At 48.1% G+C, this 24482-nt stretch overlaps 15 non-coding genes across 15 annotated transcripts; all 15 read left to right on the top strand.

The window, feature by feature from the left end:
* The first annotated feature begins 2406 nt into the window (after positions 1 to 2406).
* trnac-gca (transfer RNA cysteine (anticodon GCA)) lies at positions 2407 to 2478 on the top strand. Its single transcript has one exon. It is a non-coding gene; the product is annotated as a tRNA-Cys (tRNA).
* A 4702-nt stretch (positions 2479 to 7180) lies between these two features.
* Positions 7181 to 7252, top strand: trnac-gca (transfer RNA cysteine (anticodon GCA)). The gene has a single exon. It is a non-coding gene; the product is annotated as a tRNA-Cys (tRNA).
* A 1523-nt stretch (positions 7253 to 8775) lies between these two features.
* Positions 8776 to 8847, top strand: trnac-gca (transfer RNA cysteine (anticodon GCA)). Its single transcript has one exon. It is a non-coding gene; the product is annotated as a tRNA-Cys (tRNA).
* A 1521-nt stretch (positions 8848 to 10368) lies between these two features.
* On the top strand, positions 10369 to 10440 carry trnac-gca (transfer RNA cysteine (anticodon GCA)). Its single transcript has one exon. It is a non-coding gene; the product is annotated as a tRNA-Cys (tRNA).
* A 983-nt stretch (positions 10441 to 11423) lies between these two features.
* trnag-gcc (transfer RNA glycine (anticodon GCC)) lies at positions 11424 to 11495 on the top strand. Its single transcript has one exon. It is a non-coding gene; the product is annotated as a tRNA-Gly (tRNA).
* A 467-nt stretch (positions 11496 to 11962) lies between these two features.
* trnac-gca (transfer RNA cysteine (anticodon GCA)) lies at positions 11963 to 12034 on the top strand. Its single transcript has one exon. It is a non-coding gene; the product is annotated as a tRNA-Cys (tRNA).
* A 2059-nt stretch (positions 12035 to 14093) lies between these two features.
* On the top strand, positions 14094 to 14165 carry trnac-gca (transfer RNA cysteine (anticodon GCA)). Its single transcript has one exon. It is a non-coding gene; the product is annotated as a tRNA-Cys (tRNA).
* A 1522-nt stretch (positions 14166 to 15687) lies between these two features.
* Positions 15688 to 15759, top strand: trnac-gca (transfer RNA cysteine (anticodon GCA)). Its single transcript has one exon. It is a non-coding gene; the product is annotated as a tRNA-Cys (tRNA).
* A 467-nt stretch (positions 15760 to 16226) lies between these two features.
* trnac-gca (transfer RNA cysteine (anticodon GCA)) lies at positions 16227 to 16298 on the top strand. The gene has a single exon. It is a non-coding gene; the product is annotated as a tRNA-Cys (tRNA).
* A 1005-nt stretch (positions 16299 to 17303) lies between these two features.
* trnag-gcc (transfer RNA glycine (anticodon GCC)) lies at positions 17304 to 17375 on the top strand. The gene has a single exon. It is a non-coding gene; the product is annotated as a tRNA-Gly (tRNA).
* A 994-nt stretch (positions 17376 to 18369) lies between these two features.
* trnac-gca (transfer RNA cysteine (anticodon GCA)) lies at positions 18370 to 18441 on the top strand. Its single transcript has one exon. It is a non-coding gene; the product is annotated as a tRNA-Cys (tRNA).
* Positions 18442 to 18908: 467 nt separating this feature from the next.
* Positions 18909 to 18980, top strand: trnac-gca (transfer RNA cysteine (anticodon GCA)). The gene has a single exon. It is a non-coding gene; the product is annotated as a tRNA-Cys (tRNA).
* Positions 18981 to 20500: 1520 nt separating this feature from the next.
* On the top strand, positions 20501 to 20572 carry trnac-gca (transfer RNA cysteine (anticodon GCA)). The gene has a single exon. It is a non-coding gene; the product is annotated as a tRNA-Cys (tRNA).
* A 1522-nt stretch (positions 20573 to 22094) lies between these two features.
* trnac-gca (transfer RNA cysteine (anticodon GCA)) lies at positions 22095 to 22166 on the top strand. Its single transcript has one exon. It is a non-coding gene; the product is annotated as a tRNA-Cys (tRNA).
* A 467-nt stretch (positions 22167 to 22633) lies between these two features.
* On the top strand, positions 22634 to 22705 carry trnac-gca (transfer RNA cysteine (anticodon GCA)). The gene has a single exon. It is a non-coding gene; the product is annotated as a tRNA-Cys (tRNA).
* The last annotated feature ends 1777 nt before the right edge of the window (positions 22706 to 24482 follow it).

Here is a 24482-nt window from a genome sequence, read left to right as displayed (position 1 = left end):
CAGAAACGAGAGCATGAAAGCGTTGCACGTGCATACGGTCAGCGCGGATGCACTCTATGAGTGCATCTGCGCAATATCTTCCGTCCATCTGAACTCTACCACTCAGCCATTTCCATTTCCGATGCAAATGCCATTGAAGTCGGACAGTCATTTTGGAGTTAGGTTCCACATACAAAACATCTGTGCTGCACGTAAACTGATGAAAGGCGCAGACAAGAGAGTTGTTTTAGACAATTGTCATTGTAGTATGTGGAAAGTGTAAACATGCACCGCCCTTTTCTCGTGGGAGTCTAGCTCAGTGGTAGAGCATTTGACTGCAGATCAAGAGGTCCCCAGTTCAAATCTGGGTGCCCCCTTTATACAAGCAACTTCCCTGCACTGGAGCGGCTTTTCAAGTAACTGCCATTGCCCATCCTGCACAGGAAACACTGAAGGAGGGGTGTTTTGCTACCACAGCAAGGTTCCTTCTTTGATGAACACCTCAAAGACACGAAGATCCGTGTTGCATCGTGAGATGTTGCAAAACATGCACTGCAGCGCCGAAACGAGAGCATGAAAGCATTGCACGTGCATACGGTCAGCGCCGAGGTCATCGGAGCAATATCTTCCGTCCATCTGGACTCTACCACTCAGCCATTTCCATTTCCGATGCAAATGCCATTGAAGTCAGACAGTCATTTTGGAGTTAGGTTCCACATACAAAACATCTGTGCTGCACGTAAACTGTTGAAAGGCGCAGACAACAGAGTTGTTTCAGACAATTGTCACTGTAGTATGTGGAAAGTGTAAACATGCACCGCAGTTTTCCGTTGGGTGTATAGCTCAGTGGTAGAGCATTTGACTGCAGATCCAGAGGTCCCCAGTTCAAATCTGGGTGCCCCCTTTATACAAGCAACTTCCCGGCACTGGAGCGGCTTTTCAAGTAACTGCCGTTGCCCATCCTGCACAGGAAACACTGAAGGAGGGGTGTTTTGCGACCACAGCAAAGGTTCCTTCTTTGAAGAACACCTCAAAGACACGAAGATCCGTGTTGCATCGTGAGATGTTGCAAAACATGCACTGCAGCCCCGAAACGAGAGCATGAAAGCGTTGCGCGTACATACGGTCAGCGCGGATGCACTCTATGAGTGCATCTGCGCAATATCTTCCGTCCATCTGAACTCTACCACTCAGCCATTTCCAGTTCCGATGCAAATGCCATTGAAGTCAGACAGTCATTTTGGAGTTAGGTTCCACATACAAAACATCTGTGCTGCACGTAAACTGATGAAAGGCGCAGATAAGAGAGTTGTTTTAGACAATTGTCATTGTAGTATGTGGAAAGTGTAAACATGCACCGCCCTTTACTCATGGGAGTCTAGCTCAGTGGTGGAGCATTTGACTGCAGATCCAGAGGTCCCCAGTTCAAATCTGGGTGCCCCCTTTATACAAGCAACTTCCCTGCACTGGAGCGGCTTTTCAAGTAACTGCCGTTGCCCATCCTGCACAGGAAACACTGAAGGAGGGGTGTTTTGCTACCACAGCAAGGTTCCTTCTTTGATGAACACCTCAAAGACACGAAGATCCGTGTTGCATCGTGAGATGTTGCAAAACATGCACTGCAGCGCCGAAACGAGAGCATGAAATCATTGCACGTGCATACGGTCAGCGCCGAGGTCATCGGAGCAATATCTTCCGTCCATCTGGACTCTACCACTCAGCCATTTCCATTTCCGATGCAAATGCCATTGAAGTCAGACAGTCATTTTGGAGTTAGGTTCCACATACAAAACATCTGTGCTGCACGTAAACTGTTGAAAGGCGCAGACAAGAGACTTGTTTTAGACAATTGTCACTGTAGTATGTGGAAAGTGTAAACATGCACCGCAGTTTTCTGTTGGGGTTATAGCTCAGTGGTAGCGCATTTTACTGCAGATCAAGAGGTCCCCAGTTCAAATCTGGGTGCCCCCTTTATACAAGCAACTTCCCGGCACTGGAGCGGCTTTTCAAGTAACTGCCGTTGCCCATCCTGCACAGGAAACACTGAAGGAGGGGTGTTTTGCTACCACAGCAAGGTTCCTTCTATGATGAACACCTCAAAGACACAAAGATCCGTGTTGCATCGTGAGATGTTGCAAAACATGCACTGCAGCCCCGAAACGAGAGCATGAAAGCGTTGCACGTACATACGGTCAGCGCGGATGCACTCGATGAGTGCATCTGCGCAATATCTTCCGTCCATCACTCAGCCATTTCCATTTCCGATGCAAATGCCATTGAAGTCAGACAGTCATTTTGGAGTTAGGTTCCACATACAAAACATCTGTACTGCACGTAAACTGTTGAAAGGCGCAGACAAGAGAGTTGTTTTGGACAATTGTCACTGTAATATGTGGAAAGTGTAAACATGCACCGCAGTTTTCCGCTGGGGGTATAGCTCAGTGGTAGAGCATTTGACTGCAGATCAAGAGGTCCCCAGTTCAAATCTGGGTGCCCCCTTTATACAAGCAACTTCCCTGCACTGGAGCGGCTTTTCAAGTAACTGCCGTTGCCCATCCTGCACAGGAAACACTGAAGGAGGGGTGTTTTGCTACCACAGCAAGGTTCCTTCTTTGAAGAACACCTCAAAGACACGAAGATCCGTGTTGCATCGTGAGATGTTGCAAAACATGCACTGCAGCCCCGAAACGAGAGCATGAAAGCGTTGCACGTACATACGGTCAGCGCGGATGCACTCTATGAGTGCATCTGCGCAATATCTTCCGTCCATCACTCAGCCATTTCCATTTCCGATGCAAATGCCATTGAAGTCAGACAGTCATTTTGGAGTTAGGTTCCACATACAAAACATCTGTGCTGCACGTAAACTGTTGAAAGGCACAGACAAAAGTGTTGTTTTTGACAATTGTCACTGTAGTTTGTGGAAAGTGTGAACATGCACCGCAGTTTTCCGGTGGGAGTATGGCTCAGTGGTAGAGCATTTGACTGCAGATCAAGAGGTCCCCAGTCCAAATTTGGGTGCCCCCTTTATAGAAGCAACTTCCCTGCACTGGAGCGGCTTTTCAAGTAACTGCCGTTGCCCATCCTGCACAGGAAACACTGAAGGAGGGGTGTTTTGCTACCACAGCAAGGTTCCTTCTACGATGAACACCTCAAAGACACGAAGATCCGTGTTGCATCGTGAGATGTTGCAAAACATGCACTGCAGCCCCGAAACGAGAGCATGAAAGCGTTGCAGGTACATACGGTCAGCGCGGATGCACTCTATGAGTGCATCTGCGCAATATCTTCCGTCCATCACTCAGCCATTTCCATTTCTGATGCAAATGCCATTGAAGTCAGACAGTCATTTTGGAGTTAGGTTCCACATACAAAACATATGTGCTGCACGTAAACTGTTGAAAGGCACAGACAACAGAGTTGTTTTAGACGATTGTCACTGTAGTATGTGGAAAGTGTAAACATGCACGGCAGTTTTCTGGTGGGGGTATAGCTCAGTGGTAGAGCCTTTGACTGCAGATCAAGAGGTCCCCAGTTCACATCTGAGTGCCCCCTTTTCCAAGCAACTTCCCGACACTGGAGCGGCTTTTCAAGTAACTGCCGTTGCCCCTCCTGCACAGGAAACACTGAAGGAGGGGTGTTTTGCTACCACAGCAAGGTTCCTTCTACGATGAACACCTCAAAGACACGAAGATCCGTGTTGCATCGTGAGATGTTGCAAAACATGCACTGCATCGCAGAAACGAGAGCATGAAAGCGTTGCACGTGCATACGGTCAGCGCGGATGCACTCTATGAGTGCATCTGCGCAATATCTTCCGTCCATCTGAACTCTACCACTCAGCCATTTCCATTTCCGATGCAAATGCCATTGAAGTCAGACAGTCATTTTGGAGTTAGGTTCCACATACAAAACATCTGTGCTGCACGTAAACTGATGAAAGGCGCAGACAAGACAGTTGTTTTAGAAAATTGTCATTGTAGTATGTGGAAAGTGTAAACATGCACCGCCGTTTTCCCGTGGGAGTATAGCTCAGTGGTAGAGCATTTGACTGCAGATCCAGAGGTCCCCAGTTCAAATCTGGGTGCCCCCTTTATACAAGCAACTTCCCTGCACTGGAGCGGCTTTTCAAGTACCTGCCGTTGCCCATCCTGCACAGGAAACACTGAAGGAGGGGTGTTTTGCGACCACAGCAAAGGTTCCTTCTTTGAAGAACACCTCAAAGACACGAAGATCCGTGTTGCATCGTGAGATGTTGCAAAACATGCACTGCAGCCCCGAAACGAGAGCATGAAAGCGTTGCACGTACATACGGTCAGCGCGGATGCACTCTATGAGTGCATCTGCGCAATATCTTCCGTCCATCACTCAGCCATTTCCATTTCCGATGCAAATGCCATTGAAGTCAGACAGTCATTTTGGAGTTAGGTTCCACATACAAAACATCTGTGCTGCACGTAAACTGTTGAAAGGCGCAGACAAGAGACTTGTTTTAGACAATTGTCACTGTAGTATGTGGAAAGTGTAAACATGCACCGCAGTTTTCTGTTGGGGTTATAGCTCAGTGGTAGAGCATTTTACTGCAGATCAAGAGGTCCCCAGTTCAAATCTGGGTGCCCCCTTTATACAAGCAACTTCCCGGCACTGGAGCGGCTTTTCAAGTAACTGCCGTTGCCCATCCTGCACAGGAAACACTGAAGGAGGGGTGTTTTGCTACCACAGCAAGGTTCCTTCTATGATGAACACCTCAAAGACACAAAGATCCGTGTTGCATCGTGAGATGTTGCAAAACATGCACTGCAGCCCCGAAACGAGAGCATGAAAGCGTTGCACGTACATACGGTCAGCGCGGATGCACTCTATGAGTGCATCTGCGCAATATCTTCCGTCCATCACTCAGCCATTTCCATTTCCGATGCAAATGCCATTGAAGTCAGACAGTCATTTTGGAGTTAGGTTCCACATACAAAACATCTGTGCTGCACGTAAACTGTTGAAAGGCACAGACAAAAGTGTTGTTTTTGACAATTGTCACTGTAGTTTGTGGAAAGTGTGAACATGCACCGCAGTTTTCCGGTGGGAGTATGGCTCAGTGGTAGAGCATTTGACTGCAGATCAAGAGGTCCCCAGTTCAAATTTGGGTGCCCCCTTTATAGAAGCAACTTCCCTGCACTGGAGCGGCTTTTCAAGTAACTGCCGTTGCCCATCCTGCACAGGAAACACTGAAGGAGGGGTGTTTTGCTACCACAGCAAGGTTCCTTCTACGATGAACACCTCAAAGACACGAAGATCCGTGTTGCATCGTGAGATGTTGCAAAACATGCACTGCAGCCCCGAAACGAGAGCATGAAAGCGTTGCAGGTACATACGGTCAGCGCGGATGCACTCTATGAGTGCATCTGCGCAATATCTTCCGTCCATCACTCAGCCATTTCCATTTCTGATGCAAATGCCATTGAAGTCAGACAGTCATTTTGGAGTTAGGTTCCACATACAAAACATATGTGCTGCACGTAAACTGTTGAAAGGCACAGACAACAGAGTTGTTTTAGACGATTGTCACTGTAGTATGTGGAAAGTGTAAACATGCACGGCAGTTTTCTGGTGGGGGTATAGCTCAGTGGTAGAGCCTTTGACTGCAGATCAAGAGGTCCCCAGTTCACATCTGAGTGCCCCCTTTTCCAAGCAACTTCCCGACACTGGAGCGGCTTTTCAAGTAACTGCCGTTGCCCCTCCTGCACAGGAAACACTGAAGGAGGGGTGTTTTGCTACCACAGCAAGGTTCCTTCTACGATGAACACTTCAAAGACACGAAGATCCGTGTTGCATCGTGAGATGTTGCAAAACATGCACTGCATCGCAGAAACGAGAGCATGAAAGCGTTGCACGTGCATACGGTCAGCGCGGATGCACTCTATGAGTGCATCTGCGCAATATCTTCCGTCCATCTGAACTCTACCACTCAGCCATTTCCATTTCCGATGCAAATGCCATTGAAGTCAGACAGTCATTTTGGAGTTAGGTTCCACATACAAAACATCTGTGCTGCACGTAAACTGATGAAAGGCGCAGACAAGACAGTTGTTTTAGAAAATTGTCATTGTAGTATGTGGAAAGTGTAAACATGCACCGCCGTTTTCCCGTGGGAGTATAGCTCAGTGGTAGAGCATTTGACTGCAGATCCAGAGGTCCCCAGTTCAAATCTGGGTGCCCCCTTTATACAAGCAACTTCCCTGCACTGGAGCGGCTTTTCAAGTACCTGCCGTTGCCCATCCTGCACAGGAAACACTGAAGGAGGGGTGTTTTGCGACCACAGCAAAGGTTCCTTCTTTGAAGAACACCTCAAAGACACGAAGATCCGTGTTGCATCGTGAGATGTTGCAAAACATGCACTGCAGCCCCGAAACGAGAGCATGAAAGCGTTGCACGTACATACGGTCAGCGCGGATGCACTCTATGAGTGCATCTGCGCAATATCTTCCGTCCATCACTCAGCCATTTCCATTTCCGATGCAAATGCCATTGAAGTCAGACAGTCATTTTGGAGTTAGGTTCCACATACAAAACATCTGTGCTGCACGTAAACTGTTGAAAGGCGCAGACAAGAGACTTGTTTTAGACAATTGTCACTGTAGTATGTGGAAAGTGTAAACATGCACCGCAGTTTTCTGTTGGGGTTATAGCTCAGTGGTAGAGCATTTTACTGCAGATCAAGAGGTCCCCAGTTCAAATCTGGGTGCCCCCTTTATACAAGCAACTTCCCGGCACTGGAGCGGCTTTTCAAGTAACTGCCGTTGCCCATCCTGCACAGGAAACACTGAAGGAGGGGTGTTTTGCTACCACAGCAAGGTTCCTTCTATGATGAACACCTCAAAGACACAAAGATCCGTGTTGCATCGTGAGATGTTGCAAAACATGCACTGCAGCCCCGAAACGAGAGCATGAAAGCGTTGCACGTACATACGGTCAGCGCGGATGCACTCGATGAGTGCATCTGCGCAATATCTTCCGTCCATCACTCAGCCATTTCCATTTCCGATGCAAATGCCATTGAAGTCAGACAGTCATTTTGGAGTTAGGTTCCACATACAAAACATCTGTACTGCACGTAAACTGTTGAAAGGCGCAGACAAGAGAGTTGTTTTAGACAATTGTCACTGTAATATGTGGAAAGTGTAAACATGCACCGCAGTTTTCCGCTGGGGGTATAGCTCAGTGGTAGAGCATTTGACTGCAGATCAAGAGGTCCCCAGTTCAAAGCTGGGTGCCCCCTTTATACAAGCAACTTCCCGGCAATGGAGCGGCTTTTCAAGTAACTGCCGTTGCCCATCCTGCACAGGAAACACTGAAGGAGGGGTGTTTTGCTACCACAGCAAGGTTCCTTCTACGATGAACACCTCAAAGACACGAAGATCCGTGTTGCATCGTGAGATGTTGCAAAACATGCACTGCAGCCCCGAAACGAGAGCATGAAAGCGTTGCACGTACATACGGTCAGCGCGGATGCACTCTATGAGTGCATCTGCGCAATATCTTCCGTCCATCTGAACTCTACCACTCAGCCATTTCCATTTCCGATGCAAATGCCATTGAAGTCAGATAGTCATTTTGGAGTTAGGTTCCAATTACAAAACATCTGTACTGCACGTAAACTGATGAAAGGCGCAGACAAGAGAGTTGTTTTAGACAATTGTCATTGTAGTATGTGGAAAGTGTAAACATGCACCGCCCTTTTCTCGTGGGAGTCTAGCTCAGTGGTAGAGCATTTGACTGCAGATCCAGAGGTCCCCAGTTCAAATCTGGGTGCCCCCTTTATACAAGCAACTTCCCTGCACTGGAGCGGCTTTTCAAGTAACTGCCGTTGCCCATCCTGCACAGGAAACACTGAAGGAGGGGTGTTTTGCTACCACAGCAAGGTTCCTTCTTTGATGAACACCTCAAAGACACGAAGATCCGTGTTGCATCGTGAGATGTTGCAAAACATGCACTGCAGCGCCGAAACGAGAGCATGAAAGCATTGCACGTGCATACGGTCAGCGCCGAGGTCATCGGAGCAATATCTTCCGTCCATCTGGACTCTACCACTCAGCCATTTCCATTTCCGATGCAAATGCCATTGAAGTCAGACAGTCATTTTGGAGTTAGGTTCCACATACAAAACATCTGTGCTGCACGTAAACTGTTGAAAGGCGCAGACAAGAGAGTTGTTTTAGACAATTGTCACTGTAGTATGTGGAAAGTGTAAACATGCACCGCAGTTTTCTGTTGGGGTTATAGCTCAGTGGTAGAGCATTTGACTGCAGATCCAGAGGTCCCCAGTTCAAATCTGGGTGCCCCCTTTATACAAGCAACTTCCCGGCACTGGAGCGGCTTTTCAAGTAACTGCCGTTGCCCATCCTGCACAGGAAACACTGAAGGAGGGGTGTTTTGCGACCACAGCAAAGGTTCCTTCTTTGAAGAACACCTCAAAGACACGAAGATCCGTGTTGCATCGTGAGATGTTGCAAAACATGCACTGCAGCCCCGAAACGAGAGCATGAAAGCGTTGCACGTACATACGGTCAGCGCGGATGCACTCGATGAGTGCATCTGCGCAATATCTTCCGTCCATCACTCAGCCATTTCCATTTCCGATGCAAATGCCATTGAAGTCAGACAGTCATTTTGGAGTTAGGTTCCACATACAAAACATCTGTACTGCACGTAAACTGTTGAAAGGCGCAGACAAGAGAGTTGTTTTAGACAATTGTCACTGTAATATGTGGAAAGTGTAAACATGCACAGCAGTTTCCTGGTGGGGGTATAGCTCAGTGGTAGAGCATTTGACTGCAGATCAAGAGGTCCCCAGTTCAAATCTGGGTGCCCCCTTTATACAAGCAACTTCCCGGCACTGGAGCGGCTTTTCAAGTAACTGCCGTTGCCCCTCCTGCACAGGAAACACTGAAGGAGGGGTGTTTTGCTACCACAGCAAGGTTCCTTCTTTGATGAACACCTCAAAGACACGAAGATCCGTGTTGCATCGTGAGATGTTGCAAAACATGCACTGCAGCGCCGAAACGAGAGCATGAAAGCATTGCACGTGCATACGGTCAGCGCCGAGGTCATCGGAGCAATATCTTCCGTCCATCTGGACTCTACCACTCAGCCATTTCCATTTCCGATGCAAATGCCATTGAAGTCAGACAGTCATTTTGGAGTTAGGTTCCACATACAAAACATCTGTGCTGCACGTAAACTGTTGAAAGGCACAGACAACAGAGTTGTTTCAGACAATTGTCACTGTAGTATGTGGAAAGTGTAAACATGCACCGCAGTTTTCCGTTGGGGGTATAGCTCAGTGGTAGAGCATTTGACTGCAGATCAAGAGGTCCCCAGTTCAAATCGGAGTGCCCCCTTTATACAAGCAACTTCCCTGCACTGGAGCGGCTTTTCAAGTAACTGCCGTTGCCCATCCTGCACAGGAAACACTGAAGGAGGGGTGTTTTGCTACCACAGCAAGGTTCCTTCTACGATGAACACCTCAAAGACACGAAGATCCATGTTGCATCGTGAGATGTTGCAAAACATGCACTGCAGCGCAGAAACGAGAGCATGAAAGCGTTGCACGTGCATACGGTCAGCGCGGATGCACTCTATGAGTGCATCTGCGCAATATCTTCCGTCCATCTGAACTCTACCACTCAGCCATTTCCATTTCCGATGCAAATGCCATTGAAGTCAGACAGTCATTTTGGAGTTAGGTTCCACATACAAAACATCTGTGCTGCACGTAAACTGATGAAAGGCGCAGACAAGAGAGTTGTTTTAGACAATTGTCATTGTAGTATGTGGAAAGTGTAAACATGCACCGCCTTTTTCTCGTGGGAGTCTAGCTCAGTGGTAGAGCATTTGACTGCAGATCCAGAGGTCCCCAGTTCAAATCTGGGTGCCCCCTTTATACAAGCAACTTCCCTGCACTGGAGCGGCTTTTCAAGTAACTGCCGTTGCCCATCCTGCACAGGAAACACTGAAGGAGGGGTGTTTTGCTACCACAGCAAGGTTCCTTCTTTGATGAACACCTCAAAGACACGAAGATCCGTGTTGCATCGTGAGATGTTGCAAAACATGCACTGCAGCGCCGAAACGAGAGCATGAAAGCATTGCACGTGCATACGGTCAGCGCCGAGGTCATCGGAGCAATATCTTCCGTCCATCTGGACTCTACCACTCAGCCATTTCCATTTCCGATGCAAATGCCATTGAAGTCAGACAGTCATTTTGGAGTTAGGTTCCACATACAAAACATCTGTGCTGCACGTAAACTGTTGAAAGGCACAGACAACAGAGTTGTTTCAGACAATTGTCACTGTAGTATGTGGAAAGTGTAAACATGCACCGCAGTTTTCCGTTGGGGGTATAGCTCAGTGGTAGAGCATTTGACTGCAGATCAAGAAGTCCCCAGTTCAAATCTGGGTGCCTCCTTTATACAAGCAACTTCCCTGCACTGGAGCGGCTTTTCAAGTAACTGCCGTTGCCCATCCTGCACAGGAAACACTGAAGGAGGGGTGTTTTGCTACCACAGCAAGGTTCCTTCTTTGATGAACACCTCAAAGACACGAAGATCCGTGTTGCATCGTGAGATGTTGCAAAACATGCACTGCAGCGCCGAAACGAGAGCATGAAAGCATTGCACGTGCATACGGTCAGCGCCGAGGTCATCGGAGCAATATCTTCCGTCCATCTGGACTCTACCACTCAGCCATTTCCATTTCCGATGCAAATGCCATTGAAGTCAGACAGTCATTTTGGAGTTAGGTTCCACATACAAAACATCTGTGCTGCACGTAAACTGTTGAAAGGCGCAGACAAGAGAGTTGTTTTAGACAATTGTCACTGTAGTATGTGGAAAGTGTAAACATGCACCGCAGTTTTCTGTTGGGGGTATAGCTCAGTGGTAGAGCATTTTACTGCAGATCAAGAGGTCCCCAGTTCAAATCTGGGTGCCCCCTTCATAGAAGCAACTTCCCGGCACTGGAGCGGCTTTTCAAGTAACTGCCGTTGCCCATCCTGCACAGGAAACACTGAAGGAGGGGTGTTTTGCTACCACAGCAAGGTTCCTTCTATGATGAACACCTCAAAGACACAAAGATCCGTGTTGCATCGTGAGATGTTGCAAAACATGCACTGCAGCCCCGAAACGAGAGCATGAAAGCGTTGCACGTACATACGGTCAGCGCGGATGCACTCGATGAGTGCATCTGCGCAATATCTTCCGTCCATCACTCAGCCATTTCCATTTCCGATGCAAATGCCATTGAAGTCAGACAGTCATTTTGGAGTTAGGTTCCACATACAAAACATCTGTGCTGCACGTAAACTGTTGAAAGGCACAGACAACAGAGTTGTTTCAGACAATTGTCACTGTAGTATGTGGAAAGTGTAAACATGCACCGCAGTTTTCCGTTGGGGGTATAGCTCAGTGGTAGAGCATTTGACTGCCGATCCAGAGGTCCCCAGTTCAAATCGGGGTGCCCCCTTTATACAAGCAACTTCCCTGCACTGGAGCGGCTTTTCAAGTAACTGCCGTTGCCCATCCTGCACAGGAAACACTGAAGGAGGGGTGTTTTGCTACCACAGCAAGGTTCCTTCTATGATGAACACCTCAAAGACTCAAAGATCCGTGGTGCATCGTGAGATGTTGCAAAACATGCACTGCAGCCCCGAAACGAGAGCATGAAAGCGTTGCACGTACATACGGTCAGCGCGGATGCACTCTATGAGTGCATCTGCGCAATATCTTCCGTCCATCTGAACTCTACCACTCAGCCATTTCCAGTTCCGATGCAAATGCCATTGAAGTCAGACAGTCATTTTGGAGTTAGGTTCCACATACAAAACATCTGTGCTGCACGTAAACTGTTGAAAGGCACAGACAAAAGAGTTGTTTTCGACAATTGTCACTGTAGTGTGTGGAAAGTATAAACATGCACCGCAGTTTTCCGTTGGGGGTATAGCTCAGTGGTAGAGCATTTGACTGCAGATCAAGAGGTCCCCAGTTCAAATCTGGGTGCCCCCTTTTCCAAGCAACTTCCCGACACTGGAGCGGCTTTTCAAGTAACTGCCGTTGCCCCTCCTGCACAGGAAACACTGAAGGAGGGGTGTTTTGCTACCACAGCAAGGTTCCTTCTACGATGAACACCTCAAAGACACGAAGATCCGTGTTGCATCGTGAGATGTTGCAAAACATGCACTGCATCGCAGAAACGAGAGCATGAAAGCATCGCACGTGCATATGGTCAGCGCGGATGCACTCGATGAGTGCATCTGCGCAATATCTTCCGTCCATCTGAACTCTACCACTCAGCCATTTCCATTTCCGATGCAAATGCCATTGAAGTCAGACAGTCATTTTGGAGTTAGGTTCCACATACAAAACATCTGTGCTGCACGTAAACTGATGAAAGGCGCAGACAAGAGAGTTGTTTTAGACAATTGTCATTGTAGTATGTGGAAAGTGTAAACATGCACCGCCCTTTTCTCGTGGGAGTCTAGCTCAGTGGTAGAGCATTTGACTGCAGATCCAGAGGTCCCCAGTTCAAATCTGGGTGCCCCCTTTATACAAGCAACTTCCCTGCACTGGAGCGGCTTTTCAAGTAACTGCCGTTGCCCATCCTGCACAGGAAACACTGAAGGAGGGGTGTTTTGCTACCACAGCAAGGTTCCTTCTTTGATGAACACCTCAAAGACACGAAGATCCGTGTTGCATCGTGAGATGTTGCAAAACATGCACTGCAGCGCCGAAACGAGAGCATGAAAGCATTGCACGTGCATACGGTCAGCGCCGAGGTCATCGGAGCAATATCTTCCGTCCATCTGGACTCTACCACTCAGCCATTTCCATTTCCGATGCAAATGCCATTGAAGTCAGACAGTCATTTTGGAGTTAGGTTCCACATACAAAACATCTGTGCTGCACGTAAACTGTTGAAAGGCACAGACAACAGAGTTGTTTCAGACAATTGTCACTGTAGTATGTGGAAAGTGTAAACATGCACCGCAGTTTTCCGTTGGGGGTATAGCTCAGTGGTAGAGCATTTGACTGCAGATCAAGAGGTCCCCAGTTCAAATCGGAGTGCCCCCTTTATACAAGCAACTTCCCTGCACTGGAGCGGCTTTTCAAGTAACTGCCGTTGCCCATCCTGCACAGGAAACACTGAAGGAGGGGTGTTTTGCTACCACAGCAAGGTTCCTTCTACGATGAACACCTCAAAGACACGAAGATCCATGTTGCATCGTGAGATGTTGCAAAACATGCACTGCAGCGCAGAAACGAGAGCATGAAAGCGTTGCACGTGCATACGGTCAGCGCGGATGCACACTATGAGTGCATCTGCGCAATATCTTCCGTCCATCTGAACTCTACCACTCAGCCATTTCCATTTCCGATGCAAATGCCATTGAAGTCAGACAGTCATTTTGGAGTTAGGTTCCACATACAAAACATCTGTGCTGCACGTAAACTGATGAAAGGCGCAGACAAGAGAGTTGTTTTAGACAATTGTCATTGTAGTATGTGGAAAGTGTAAACATGCACCGCCCTTTTCTCGTGGGAGTCTAGCTCAGTGGTAGAGCATTTGACTGCAGATCAAGAGGTCCCCAGTTCAAATCTGGGTGCCCCCTTCATAGAAGCAACTTCCCGGCACTGGAGCGGCTTTTCAAGTAACTGCCGTTGCCCATCCTGCACAGGAAACACTGAAGGAGGGGTGTTTTGCTACCACAGCAAGGTTCCTTCTACGATGAACACCTCAAAGACACAAAGATCCGTGTTGCATCGTGAGATGTTGCAAAACATGCACTGCAGCGCCGAAACGAGAGCATGAAAGCATTGCACGTGCATACGGTCAGCGCCGAGGTCATCGGAGCAATATCTTCCGTCCATCTGGACTCTACCACTCAGCCATTTCCATTTCCTATGCAAATGCCATTGAAGTCAGACAGTCATTTTGGAGTTAGGTTCCACATACAAAACATCTGTACTGCACGTAAACTGTTGAAAGGCACAGACAACAGAGTTGTTTCAGACAATTGTCACTGTAGTATGTGGAAAGTGTAAACATGCACCGCAGTTTTCCGTTGGGGGTATAGCTCAGTGGTAGAGCATTTGACTGCAGATCAAGAGGGCCCCAGTTCAAATCTGGGTGCCCCCTTTATACAAGCAACTTCCCTGCACTGGAGCGGCTTTTCAAGTAACTGCCGTTGCCCATCCTGCACAGGAAACACTGAAGGAGGGGTGTTTTGCTACCACATCAAGGTTCCTTCTTTGATGAACACCTCAAAGACACGAAGATCCGTGTTGCATCGTGAGATGTTGCAAAACATGCACTGCAGCGCCGAAACGAGAGCATGAAAGCATTGCACGTGCATACGGTCAGCGCCGAGGTCATCGGAGCAATATCTTCCGTCCATCTGGACTCTACCACTCAGCCATTTCCATTTCCGATGCAAATGCCATTGAAGTCAGACAGTCATTTTGGAGTTAGGTTCCACATACAAAACATCTGTGCTGCACGTAAACTGTTGAAAGGCGCAGACAAGAGAGTTGTTTTAGACAATTGTCACTGTAGTATGTGGAAAGTGTAAACATGCACCGCAGTTTTCTGTTGGGGGTATAGCTCAGTGGTAGAGCATTTTACTGCAGATCAAGAGGTCCCCAGTTCAAATCTGGGTGCCCCCTTCATAGAAGCAACTTCCCGGCACTGGAGCGGCTTTTCAAGTAACTGCCGTTGCCCATCCTGCACAGGAAACACTGAAGGAGGGGTGTTTTGCTACCACAGCAAGGTTCCTTCTATGATGAACACCTCAAAGACACAAAGATCCGTGTTGCATTGTGAGATGTTGCAAAACATGCACTGCAGCCCCGAAACGAGAGCATGAAAGCGTTGCACGTACATACGGTCAGCGCGGATGCACTCGATGAGTGCATCTGCGCAATATCTTCCGTCCATCACTCAGCCATTTCCATTTCCGATGCAAATGCCATTGAAGTCAGACAGTCATTTTGGAGTTAGGTTCCACATACAAAACATCTGTACTGCACGTAAACTGTTGAAAGGCGCAGACAAGAGAGTTGTTTTAGACAATTGTCACTGTAATATGTGGAAAGTGTAAACATGCACAGCAGTTTCCCGGTGGGGGTATAGCTCAGTGGTCGTGCATTTGACTGCAGATCAAGAGGTCCCCAGTTCAAATCGGGGAGCCCCCTTTATACAAGCAACTTCCCGGCACTGGAGCGGCTTTTCAAGTAACTGCCGTTGCTCCTCCTGCACAGGAAACTCTGAAGGAGGGGTGTTTTGCTACCACAGCAAGGTTCCTTCTACGATGAACACCTCAAAGACACGAAGATCCGTGTTGCATCGTGAGATGTTGCAAAACATGCACTGCAGCGCTGAAACGAGAGCATGAAAGCATCGCACGTGCATATGGTCAGCGCGGATGCACTCGATGAGTGCATCTGCGCAATATCTTCCGTCCATCTGAACTCTACCACTCAGCCATTTCCATTTCCGATGCAAATGCCATTGAAGTCAGACAGTCATTTTGGAGTTAGGTTCCACATACAAAACATCTGGGCTGCACGTAAACTGTTGAAAGGCACAGACAAAAGAGTTGTTTTCGACAATTGTCACTGTAGTGTGTGGAAAGTATAAACATGCACCGCAGTTTTCCATTGGGGGTATAGCTCAGTGGTAGAGCATTTGACTGCAGATCAAGAGGTCCCCAGTTCAAATCTGGGTGCCCCCTTTATACAAGCAACTTCCCTGCACTGGAGCGGCTTTTCAAGTAACTGCCGTTGCCCATCCTGCACAGGAAACACTGAAGGAGGGGTGTTTTGCTACCACAGCAAGGTTCCTTCTCTGATGAACACCTCAAAGACTCAAAGATCCGTGGTGCATCGTGAGATGTTGCAAAACATGCACTGCAGCCCCGAAACGAGAGCATGAAAGCGTTGCACGTACATACGGTCAGCGCGGATGCACTCTATGAGTGCATCTGCGCAATATCTTCCGTCCATCTGAACTCTACCACTCAGCCATTTCCAGTTCCGATGCAAATGCCATTGAAGTCAGACAGTCATTTTGGAGTTAGGTTCCACATACAAAACATCTGTGCTGCACGTAAACTGTTGAAAGGCACAGACAAAAGAGTTGTTTTCGACAATTGTCACTGTAGTGTGTGGAAAGTATAAACATGCACCGCAGTTTTCCGTTGGGGGTATAGCTCAGTGGTAGAGCATTTGACTGCAGATCAAGAGGTCCCCAGTTCAAATCTGGGTGCCCCCTTTTCCAAGCAACTTCCCGGCACTGGAGCGGCTTTTCAAGTAACTGCCGTTGCCCCTCCTGCACAGGAAACACTGAAGGAGGGGTGTTTTGCTACCACAGCAAGGTTCCTTCTACGATGAACACCTCAAAGTCACGAAGATCCGTGTTGCATCGTGAGATGTTGCAAAACATGCACTGCATCGCAGAAACGAGAGCATGAAAGCGTTGCACGTGCATACGGTCAGCGCGGATGCACTCTATGAGTGCATCTGCGCAATATCTTCCGTCCATCTGAACTCTACCACTCAGCCATTTCCATTTCCGATGCAAATGCCATTGAAGTCAGACAGTCATTTTGGAGTTAGGTTCCACATACAAAACATCTGTGCTGCACGTAAACTGATGAAAGGCGCAGACAAGAGAGTTGTTTTAGACAATTGTCATTGTAGTATGTGGAAAGTGTAAACATGCACCGCCCTTTTCTCGTGGGAGTCTAGCTCAGTGGTAGAGCATTTGACTGCAGATCCAGAGGTCCCCAGTTCAAATCTGGGTGCCCCCTTTATACAAGCAACTTCCCTGCACTGGAGCGGCTTTTCAAGTAACTGCCGTTGCCCATCCTGCACAGGAAACACTGAGGGGGGGGTGTTTTGCTACCACAGCAAGGTTCCTTCTTTGATGAACACCTCAAAGACACGAAGATCCGTGTTGCATCGTGAGATGTTGCAAAACATGCACTGCAGCGCCGAAACGAGAGCATGAAAGCATTGCACGTGCATACGGTCAGCGCGGATGCACTCGATGAGTGCATCTGCGCAATATCTTCCGTCCATCTGGACTCTACCACTCAGCCATTTCCATTTCCGATGCAAATGCCATTGAAGTCAGACAGTCATTTTGGAGTTAGGTTCCACATACAAAACATCTGTGCTGCACGTAAACTGTTGAAAGGCACAGACAACAGAGTTGTTTCAGACAATTGTCACTGTAGTATGTGGAAAGTGTAAACATGCACCGCAGTTTTCCGTTGGGGGTATAGCTCAGTGGTAGAGCATTTGACTGCCGATCCAGAGGTCCCCAGTTCAAATCGGGGTGCCCCCTTTATACAAGCAACTTCCCTGCACTGGAGCGGCTTTTCAAGTAACTGCCGTTGCCCATCCTGCACAGGAAACACTGAAGGAGGGGTGTTTTGCTACCACAGCAAGGTTCCTTCTTTGATGAACACCTCAAAGACACGAAGATCCGTGTTGCATCGTGAGATGTTGCAAAACATGCACTGCAGCGCCGAAACGAGAGCATGAAAGCATTGCACGTGCATACGGTCAGCGCCGAGGTCATCGGAGCAATATCTTCCGTCCATCTGGACTCTACCACTCAGCCATTTCCATTTCCGATGCAAATGCCATTGAAGTCAGACAGTCATTTTGGAGTTAGGTTCCACATACAAAACATCTGTGCTGCACGTAAACTGTTGAAAGGCGCAGACAAGAGAGTTGTTTTAGACAATTGTCACTGTAATATGTGGAAAGTGTAAACATGCGCAGCAGTTTCCCGGTGGGGGTATAGCTCAGTGGTCGAGCATTTGACTGCAGATCAAGAGGTCCCCAGTTCAAATCGGGGAGCCCCCTTTATACAAGCAACTTCCCGGCACTGGAGCGGCTTTTCAAGTAACTGCCGTTGCTCCTCCTGCACAGGAAACACTGAAGGAGGGGTGTTTTGCTACCACAGCAAGGTTCCTTCTACGATGAACACCTCAAAGACACGAAGATCCGTGTTGCATCGTGAGATGTTGCAAAACATGCACTGCAGCGCTGAAACGAGAGCATGAAAGCATCGCACGTGCATATGGTCAGCGCGGATGCACTCGATGAGTGCATCTGCGCAATATCTTCCGTCCATCTGAACTCTACCACTCAGCCATTTCCATTTCCGATGCAAATGCCATTGAAGTCAGACAGTCATTTTGGAGTTAGGTTCCACATACAAAACATCTGTGCTGCACGTAAACTGTTGAAAGGCACAGACAAAAGAGTTGTTTTCGACAATTGTCACTGTAGTGTGTGGAAAGTATAAACATGCACCGCAGTTTTCCATTGGGGGTATAGCTCAGTGGTAGAGCATTTGACTGCAGATCAAGAGGTCCCCAGTTCAAATCTGGGTGCCCCCTTTATACAAGCAACTTCCCTGCACTGGAGCGGCTTTTCAAGTAACTGCCGTTGCCCATCCTGCACAGGAAACACTGAAGGAGGGGTGTTTTGCTACCACAGCAAGGTTCCTTCTATGATGAACACCTCAAAGACTCAAAGATCCGTGGTGCATCGTGAGATGTTGCAAAACATGCACTGCAGCCCCGAAACGAGAGCATGAAAGCGTTGCACGTACATACGGTCAGCGCGGATGCACTCTATGAGTGCATCTGCGCAATATCTTCCGTCCATCTGAACTCTACCACTCAGCCATTTCCAGTTCCGATGCAAATGCCATTGAAGTCAGACAGTCATTTTGGAGTTAGGTTCCACATACAAAACATCTGTGCTGCACGTAAACTGTTGAAAGGCACAGACAAAAGAGTTGTTTTCGACAATTGTCACTGTAGTGTGTGGAAAGTATAAACATGCACCGCAGTTTTCCGTTGGGGGTATAGCTCAGTGGTAGAGCATTTGACTGCAGATCAAGAGGTCCCCAGTTCAAATCTGGGTGCCCCCTTTTCCAAGCAACTTCCCGGCACTGGAGCGGCTTTTCAAGTAACTGCCGTTGCCCCTCCTGCACAGGAAACACTGAAGGAGGGGTGTTTTGCTACCACAGCAAGGTTCCTTCTACGATGAACACCTCAAAGTCACGAAGATCCGTGTTGCATCGTGAGATGTTGCAAAACATGCACTGCATCGCAGAAACGAGAGCATGAAAGCGTTGCACGTGCATACGGTCAGCGCGGATGCACTCTATGAGTGCATCTGCGCAATATCTTCCGTCCATCTGAACTCTACCACTCAGCCATTTCCATTTCCGATGCAAATGCCATTGAAGTCAGACAGTCATTTTGGAGTTAGGTTCCACATACAAAACATCTGTGCTGCACGTAAACTGATGAAAGGCGCAGACAAGAGAGTTGTTTTAGACAATTGTCATTGTAGTATGTGGAAAGTGTAAACATGCACCGCCCTTTTCTCGTGGGAGTCTAGCTCAGTGGTAGAGCATTTGACTGCAGATCCAGAGGTCCCCAGTTCAAATCTGGGTGCCCCCTTTATACAAGCAACTTCCCTGCACTGGAGCGGCTTTTCAAGTAACTGCCGTTGCCCATCCTGCACAGGAAACACTGAAGGAGGGGTGTTTTGCTACCACAGCAAGGTTCCTTCTTTGATGAACACCTCAAAGACACGAAGATCCGTGTTGCATCGTGAGATGTTGCAAAACATGCACTGCAGCGCCGAAACGAGAGCATGAAAGCATTGCACGTGCATACGGTCAGCGCCGAGGTCATCGGAGCAATATCTTCCGTCCATCTGGACTCTACCACTCAGCCATTTCCATTTCCGATGCAAATGCCATTGAAGTCAGACAGTCATTTTGGAGTTAGGTTCCACATACAAAACATCTGTGCTGCACGTAAACTGTTGAAAGGCGCAGACAAGAGAGTTGTTTTAGACAATTGTCACTGTAGTATGTGGAAAGTGTAAACATGCACCGCAGTTTTCTGTTGGGGGTATAGCTCAGTGGTAGAGCATTTTACTGCAGATCAAGAGGTCCCCAGTTCAAATCTGGGTGCCCCCTTCATAGAAGCAACTTCCCGGCACTGGAGCGGCTTTTCAAGTAACTGCCGTTGCCCATCCTGCACAGGAAACACTGAAGGAGGGGTGTTTTGCTACCACAGCAAGGTTCCTTCTACGATGAACACCTCAAAGACACAAAGATCCATGTTGCATCGTGAGATGTTGCAAAACATGCACTGCAGCGCCGAAACGAGAGCATGAAAGCATTGCACGTGCATACGGTCAGCGCCGAGGTCATCGGAGCAATATCTTCCGTCCATCTGGACTCTACCACTCAGCCATTTCCATTTCCTATGCAAATGCCATTGAAGTCAGACAGTCATTTTGGAGTTAGGTTCCACATACAAAACATCTGTACTGCACGTAAACTGTTGAAAGGCACAGACAACAGAGTTGTTTCAGACAATTGTCACTGTAGTATGTGGAAAGTGTAAACATGCACCGCAGTTTTCCGTTGGGGGTATAGCTCAGTGGTAGAGCATTTGACTGCAGATCAAGAGGGCCCCAGTTCAAATCTGGGTGCCCCCTTTATACAAGCAACTTCCCTGCACTGGAGCGGCTTTTCAAGTAACTGCCGTTGCCCATCCTGCACAGGAAACACTGAAGGAGGGGTGTTTTGCTACCACATCAAGGTTCCTTCTTTGATGAACACCTCAAAGACACGAAGATCCGTGTTGCATCGTGAGATGTTGCAAAACATGCACTGCAGCGCCGAAACGAGAGCATGAAAGCATTGCACGTGCATACGGTCAGCGCCGAGGTCATCGGAGCAATATCTTCCGTCCATCTGGACTCTACCACTCAGCCATTTCCATTTCCGATGCAAATGCCATTGAAGTCAGACAGTCATTTTGGAGTTAGGTTCCACATACAAAACATCTGTGCTGCACGTAAACTGTTGAAAGGCGCAGACAAGAGAGTTGTTTTAGACAATTGTCACTGTAGTATGTGGAAAGTGTAAACATGCACCGCAGTTTTCTGTTGGGGATATAGCTCAGTGGTAGAGCATTTTACTGCAGATCAAGAGGTCCCCAGTTCAAATCTGGGTGCCCCCTTCATAGAAGCAACTTCCCGGCACTGGAGCGGCTTTTCAAGTAACTGCCGTTGCCCATCCTGCACAGGAAACACTGAAGGAGGGGTGTTTTGCTACCACAGCAAGGTTCCTTCTATGATGAACACCTCAAAGACACAAAGATCCGTGTTGCATCGTGAGATGTTGCAAAACATGCACTGCAGCCCCGAAACGAGAGCATGAAAGCGTTGCACGTACATACGGTCAGCGCGGATGCACTCGATGAGTGCATCTGCGCAATATCTTCCGTCCATCACTCAGCCATTTCCATTTCCGATGCAAATGCCATTGAAGTCAGACAGTCATTTTGGAGTTAGGTTCCACATACAAAACATCTGTACTGCACGTAAACTGTTGAAAGGCGCAGACAAGAGAGTTGTTTTAGACAATTGTCACTGTAATATGTGGAAAGTGTAAACATGCACAGCAGTTTCCCGGTGGGGGTATAGCTCAGTGGTCGTGCATTTGACTGCAGATCAAGAGGTCCCCAGTTCAAATCGGGGAGCCCCCTTTATACAAGCAACTTCCCGGCACTGGAGCGGCTTTTCAAGTAACTGCCGTTGCTCCTCCTGCACAGGAAACACTGAAGGAGGGGTGTTTTGCTACCACAGCAAGGTTCCTTCTACGATGAACACCTCAAAGACACGAAGATCCGTGTTGCATCGTGAGATGTTGCAAAACATGCACTGCAGCGCTGAAACGAGAGCATGAAAGCATCGCACGTGCATATGGTCAGCGCGGATGCACTCGATGAGTGCATCTGCGCAATATCTTCCGTCCATCTGAACTCTACCACTCAGCCATTTCCATTTCCGATGCAAATGCCATTGAAGTCAGACAGTCATTTTGGAGTTAGGTTCCACATACAAAACATCTGGGCTGCACGTAAACTGTTGAAAGGCACAGACAAAAGAGTTGTTTTCGACAATTGTCACTGTAGTGTGTGGAAAGTATAAACATGCACCGCAGTTTTCCATTGGGGGTATAGCTCAGTGGTAGAGCATTTGACTGCAGATCAAGAGGTCCCCAGTTCAAATCTGGGTGCCCCCTTTATACAAGCAACTTCCCTGCACTGGAGCGGCTTTTCAAGTAACTGCCGTTGCCCATCCTGCACAGGAAACACTGAAGGAGGGGTGTTTTGCTACCACAGCAAGGTTCCTTCTATGATGAACACCTCAAAGACTCAAAGATCCGTGGTGCATCGTGAGATGTTGCAAAACATGCACTGCAGCCCCGAAACGAGAGCATGAAAGCGTTGCACGTACATACGGTCAGCGCGGATGCACTCTATGAGTGCATCTGCGCAATATCTTCCGTCCATCTGAACTCTACCACTCAGCCATTTCCAGTTCCGATGCAAATGCCATTGAAGTCAGACAGTCATTTTGGAGTTAGGTTCCACATACAAAACATCTGTGCTGCACGTAAACTGTTGAAAGGCACAGACAAAAGAGTTGTTTTCGACAATTGTCACTGTAGTGTGTGGAAAGTATAAACATGCACCGCAGTTTTCCGTTGGGGGTATAGCTCAGTGGTAGAGCATTTGACTGCAGATCAAGAGGTCCCCAGTTCAAATCTGGGTGCCCCCTTTTCCAAGCAACTTCCCGGCACTGGAGCGGCTTTTCAAGTAACTGCCGTTGCCCCTCCTGCACAGGAAACACTGAAGGAGGGGTGTTTTGCTACCACAGCAAGGTTCCTTCTACGATGAACACCTCAAAGTCACGAAGATCCGTGTTGCATCGTGAGATGTTGCAAAACATGCACTGCATCGCAGAAACGAGAGCATGAAAGCGTTGCACGTGCATACGGTCAGCGCGGATGCACTCTATGAGTGCATCTGCGCAATATCTTCCGTCCATCTGAACTCTACCACTCAGCCATTTCCATTTCCGATGCAAATGCCATTGAAGTCAGACAGTCATTTTGGAGTTAGGTTCCACATACAAAACATCTGTGCTGCACGTAAACTGATGAAAGGCGCAGACAAGAGAGTTGTTTTAGACAATTGTCATTGTAGTATGTGGAAAGTGTAAACATGCACCGCCCTTTTCTCGTGGGAGTCTAGCTCAGTGGTAGAGCATTTGACTGCAGATCCAGAGGTCCCCAGTTCAAATCTGGGTGCCCCCTTTATACAAGCAACTTCCCTGCACTGGAGCGGCTTTTCAAGTAACTGCCGTTGCCCATCCTGCACAGGAAACACTGAAGGAGGGGTGTTTTGCTACCACAGCAAGGTTCCTTCTTTGATGAACACCTCAAAGACACGAAGATCCGTGTTGCATCGTGAGATGTTGCAAAACATGCACTGCAGCGCCGAAACGAGAGCATGAAAGCATTGCACGTGCATACGGTCAGCGCCGAGGTCATCGGAGCAATATCTTCCGTCCATCTGGACTCTACCACTCAGCCATTTCCATTTCCGATGCAAATGCCATTGAAGTCAGACAGTCATTTTGGAGTTAGGTTCCACATACAAAACATCTGTGCTGCACGTAAACTGTTGAAAGGCGCAGACAAGAGAGTTGTTTTAGACAATTGTCACTGTAGTATGTGGAAAGTGTAAACATGCACCGCAGTTTTCTGTTGGGGTTATAGCTCAGTGGTAGAGCATTTGACTGCAGATCCAGAGGTCCCCAGTTCAAATCTGGGTGCCCCCTTTATACAAGCAACTTCCCGGCACTGGAGCGGCTTTTCAAGTAACTGCCGTTGCCCATCCTGCACAGGAAACACTGAAGGAGGGGTGTTTTGCTACCACAGCAAGGTTCCTTCTATGATGAACACCTCAAAGACTCAAAGATCCGTGTTGCATCGTGAGATGTTGCAAAACATGCACTGCAGCGCCGAAACGAGAGCATGAAAGCATTGCACGTGCATACGGTCAGCGCCGAGGTCATCGGAGCAATATCTTCCGTCCATCTGGACTCTACCACTCAGCCATTTCCATTTCCTATGCAAATGCCATTGAAGTCAGACAGTCATTTTGGAGTTAGGTTCCACATACAAAACATCTGTACTGCACGTAAACTGTTGAAAGGCACAGACAACAGAGTTGTTTCAGACAATTGTCACTGTAGTATGTGGAAAGTGTAAACATGCACCGCAGTTTTCCGTTGGGGGTATAGCTCAGTGGTAGAGCATTTGACTGCAGATCCAGAGGTCCCCAGTTCAAATCTGGGTGCCCCCTTTATACAAGCAACTTCCCGGCACTGGAGCGGCTTTTCAAGTAACTGCCGTTGCCCATCCTGCACAGGAAACACTGAAGGAGGGGTGTTTTGCTACCACAGCAAGGTTCCTTCTATGATGAACACCTCAAAGACTCAAAGATCCGTGTTGCATCGTGAGATGTTGCAAAACATGCACTGCAGCGCC

The sequence above is a fragment of the Chiloscyllium punctatum genome, chromosome 42 (assembly GCF_047496795.1).
Source record: "Chiloscyllium punctatum isolate Juve2018m chromosome 42, sChiPun1.3, whole genome shotgun sequence".
In the NCBI taxonomy this organism is placed as follows: Eukaryota; Metazoa; Chordata; class Chondrichthyes; order Orectolobiformes; family Hemiscylliidae; genus Chiloscyllium; species Chiloscyllium punctatum.
Note: the sequence above shows the minus strand (reverse complement) of the source record. Positions and strands in the feature narration are given on the sequence as shown.